This window comes from Arachis stenosperma, chromosome 9 (genome assembly GCF_014773155.1).
Source record: "Arachis stenosperma cultivar V10309 chromosome 9, arast.V10309.gnm1.PFL2, whole genome shotgun sequence".
NCBI classification, from domain to species: Eukaryota; Viridiplantae; Streptophyta; class Magnoliopsida; order Fabales; family Fabaceae; genus Arachis; species Arachis stenosperma.
Window position 1 is genome coordinate 142,614,179 of NC_080385.1, and position 4,226 is coordinate 142,618,404.

Genomic DNA, 4,226 nt, shown 5'->3' on the forward strand with positions numbered 1-4,226 from the left:
TATTATATTTTTATTAGTTTTTAGTTAAAATTCACTTTTCTGGACTTTACTATGAGTTTGTGTGTTTTTCTGTGATTTCAGGTATTTTCTGGCTGAAATTGAGGGATCTGAGCAAAAATTTGATCCAGAGACTCAAAAGGACTGCAGATGCTGTTGGATTCTGACCTCCCTGCACTCGAAGTGGATTTTCTGGAGCTACAGAAGCCCAATTGGCGCGCTCTCAACGGCGTTGGAAAGTAGACATCCTGGGCTTTCCAGCAATATATGATAGTCCATACTTTGCCCAAGATTTGATGGCCCAAACTGGCGTTCAAAGTCACCCACAGAAATCCCAGCGTTAAACGCCGGAACTGGCACCTAAATGGGAGTTAAACGCCCAAACTGGCATAAAAGCTGGCGTTTAACTCCAAGAGGAGTCTCTACACGAAAATGCTTCAATTGCTCAGCCCAAGCACACACCAAGTGGGCCCGGAAGTGGATTTTTATGTCATTTACTCATCACTGTACACCCTAGGCTACTAGTTCTCTATATATAGGACCTTTTACTATTGTATTTTCATCTTCGGACATCTAGTTCTTAGATCATTTGGGGACTGGCCATTCGGCCATGCCTAGACCTGTTCTTATGTATTTTCAACGGTGGAGTTTCTACACACCATAGATTAAGGTGTGGAGCTCTGCTGTACCTCGAGTATTAATGCAATTACTATTGTTCTTCTATTCAATTCCGCTTGTTCTTTGTCCAAGATATCACTTGTTCTTCAACTTGATGAATGTGATGATCTGTGACACTCATCACCTTTCTCACCTATGAACAAGGTGACTGACAACCATTCTTGTTCTACAAGCATCTGAGGCTTAGTGAATATCTCTTGGATTCTTTAACCGGAATCTTCGTGGTATAGGCAAGAACTGATGGCGGCATTCAAGAGAATCCGGAAGGTCTAACCTTGTCTGTGGTATTCTGAGTAGGATTCAATGATTGAATGACTGTGACGTGCTTCAAACTCCTAGCAGGCGGGGCGTTAGTGACAGACGCAAAAGGATCAATGGATTTTATTCCGGCCTGACCGAGAACCGACAGCTGAATTCCGCTATGCTGTGACAGAGCATATGCAATCGTTTTCACTGAGAGGATGGGAGGTAGCCATTGACAACGGTGAAACCCTACACGAGCTTGCCATGGAAAGGAGTAAGAAGGATTGGATGAAGACAGTAGGAAAGCAGAGAGACGGAAGGGAAAGCATCTTCATACGCTTATCTGAAGCTCTCACCAATGATATACATAAGTATCTCTATCTTTATCTTTATGCTTTATTCGTTTATCACTATACACATTTGAGTCTGCCTGACTGAGATTTACAAGGTGACCATAGCTTGCTTCATACCAACAATCTCCGTGGGATCGACCCTTACTCGCGTAAGGTATTACTTGGACGACCCAGTGCACTTGCTGGTTAGTTGTGCGAAGTTGTAGTGATCACAATTTCGTGCACCAAGTTTTTGGCGCCGTTGCCGGGGATTGTTTGTGTATGGACAACTGACGGTTCATCTTGTTGCTTAGATTAGGTATTTTTTTTCAGAGTTCTTAAGAATGAATTCTAGTGTTTCAAGGTGATGTTCTTATCATCACCAAAGCTGATTGATCCTCATCAATTTAGCTCTTGAATGCAATGTCCTGCTGAAGCTTGGCTAGCTATGTCTAATTCCTTTAGACTAAAGCTTTAGACTAACATTGCATGATTCCTGGAATTCTCATTAAGAATTTTGATACCTTTATTTTTCTTTTTCACTTAATTTTCGAAAAATCCAAAAAAATTACAAAATCATAAAAACCAAAAATATTTCTTGTTTAAGTCTAGTGTCTCATTTTAAGTTTAATGTCAATTGCATGTTTCTGTTCTTATTGCATTCATGCATGTGTCTTCATTGATCTTCAAGTTGTTCTTGATGATTTCCTTGTTTTGATCTTTGAATTTTATTGACTTGAGTGTTTTGTTGTTTCTCATGTGCATTCTCATCTTGTTAGTGTCAGTAGTGTACAAACTGCTAAGTTTGGTGTCTTGCATGCATTGTTATTTGATTTTAGTTGCATTTTGATTATTCCTTATTATTAAAAATCCAAAAATATTTTTAATTTGTGTCTTTTCAAGTCAATAATACAGAGAATTGAAGATTCAGAACATACTGCAGAGGAATCACACAGAAAAAGCTGGGCATTCAAAAATGCCCAGTGAAGAAGACAGACTGGCGTTTAAACGCCAGCCAGGGTGCCTGGCTGGGCGTTTAACGCCCAAAAGGGTAGTAGTTTGGGCGTTAAACGCCAGAATGTGCACCATTCTGGGCGTTTAACGCCAGGATGGCACAAGGGGGAAGATTTTGTTTTTCAAATCAAATTTTTTTCAAGTTTTCAAAGTTTTTCAAAATCAAATCTTTTTCAAATCATATCTTTTCAATCAAATGTTTTCAAAATCAATTTCTTTCCTTTTCCAAAGATACTTACTCTCAATTAATGATTTGATTGAACATTTTAAGTATGTTGCCTTTTCTGTTGAGAAAGGTTTAATGTTTGAATCATATCTTTTCTTGATAGCCAAGTTACTAATTTTTAAAATCAAATCTTTTTAAAATTGTTTTCAAATCATATCTTTTCAATCACATATTTTTAAAATAAATCATATCTTCTTAACTTCATCTTTTTCAAAATAGTTTTCAATCAAATCTTTTTGATTTCTAATTTCAAAATCTTTTTCAAAAATCACTTGATTTCTTTCCCACTCTTATTTTCGAAAATTAATAAGTGTTTTTCAAAATGTTTTCAATTTCTTTAACTTAATTTTCGAAAATTCTCTTCCCCTCTTCCCACATCCTTCTATTTATGGAGTACTACTCCTTCTCAATGCACAATTCGAACTCTCTCTGATTAAGTTCGAATTCTTCTACCTCTTTTTTCTATTTTTCTTTTCCTCTGACACCTCAAGGAATCTCTATACTGTGACATAGAGGATTCCATATTTTCTTGTTCTCTTCTCTTTCATATGAGCAGGAGCAGAGACAAAGGCATTCTTGTTGAAGCTGACCCTGAACCTGAAAGGACCTTGAAGCGAAAGCTAAGAGAAGCTAAGGCACAACTCTCTGTTGAGGACCTGACCGAATTCTTCAAAGAAGAAGAGCACATGGCAGCCGAAAACAACAACAATGCCAACAATGAAAGGAAGGTGCTGGGTGACTTTACTGCACCTACTCCCAACTTCTATGGGAGAAGCATCTCTATCCCTGCCATCAGAGCAAACAACTTTGAGCTTAAGCCTCAATTAGTTTCTCTAATGCAACAGAATTGCAAGTTCCATGGACTTCCAATGGAAGATCCTCATCAGTTTTTAGCTGAGTTCTTGCAAATCTGTGACACAGTCAAGACTAATGGGGTTGACCCTGAGGTCTACAGATTGATGCTATTCCCTTTTGCTGTAAGAGACAGAGCTAGAATATGGTTGGACTCTCAACCTAAAGATAGCCTGGACTCTTGGGAAAAGCTAGTCAATGCCTTCTTGGCAAAGTTCTTTCCACCTCAAAAGTTGAGTAAGCTTAGAGTGGAAGTCCAAACCTTCAGACAAAAGGATGGAGAATCCCTCTATGAAGCTTGGGAAAGATACAAACAATTAATCAGAAAATGTCCTTCAGACATGCTTTCTGAATGGAGCATCATAGGTATTTTCTATGATGGTCTCTCTGAACTATCCAAGATGTCTTTGGATAGCTCTGCTGGAGGATCTCTTCATCTGAAGAAGACGCCTACAGAAGCTCAAGAGCTCATTGAAATGGTTGCAAATAACCAATTCATGTATACTTCTGAAAGAAATCCTGTGAACAATGGGACCAGTCAGAAGAAAAGAGTTCTTGAGATTGACACTCTGAATGCCATTTTGGCTCAGAACAAGATATTGACTCAACAAGTTAATTTGATTTCTCAAAGTCTGTCTGGAATGCAAAATGCACCTGGCAGTACTAAGGATGCTTCATCTGAGGAAGAAGCTTATGATCCTGAGAACCCTTCAATGGAAGAGGTGAATTACCTAGGAGAACCCTATGGAAACACCTATAATTCTTCATGGAGAAATCACCCAAATTTCTCATGGAAGAATCAAGAGAGACCTCAACAAGGTTTCAACAACAACAATGGTGGAAGAAACAGGTTTAGCAATAGCAAACCTTTTCCATCATCTTCT

General features: G+C 38.5%; 1 non-coding gene across 1 annotated transcript; it reads right to left on the bottom strand.

Moving 5' to 3' along the window:
- Positions 1–3,581: 3,581 nt before the first annotated feature.
- Positions 3,582–3,689, bottom strand: LOC130952813 (small nucleolar RNA R71). Its single transcript, XR_009074988.1, has one exon. It is a non-coding gene; the product is annotated as a small nucleolar RNA R71 (small nucleolar RNA).
- Positions 3,690–4,226: the final 537 nt, after the last annotated feature.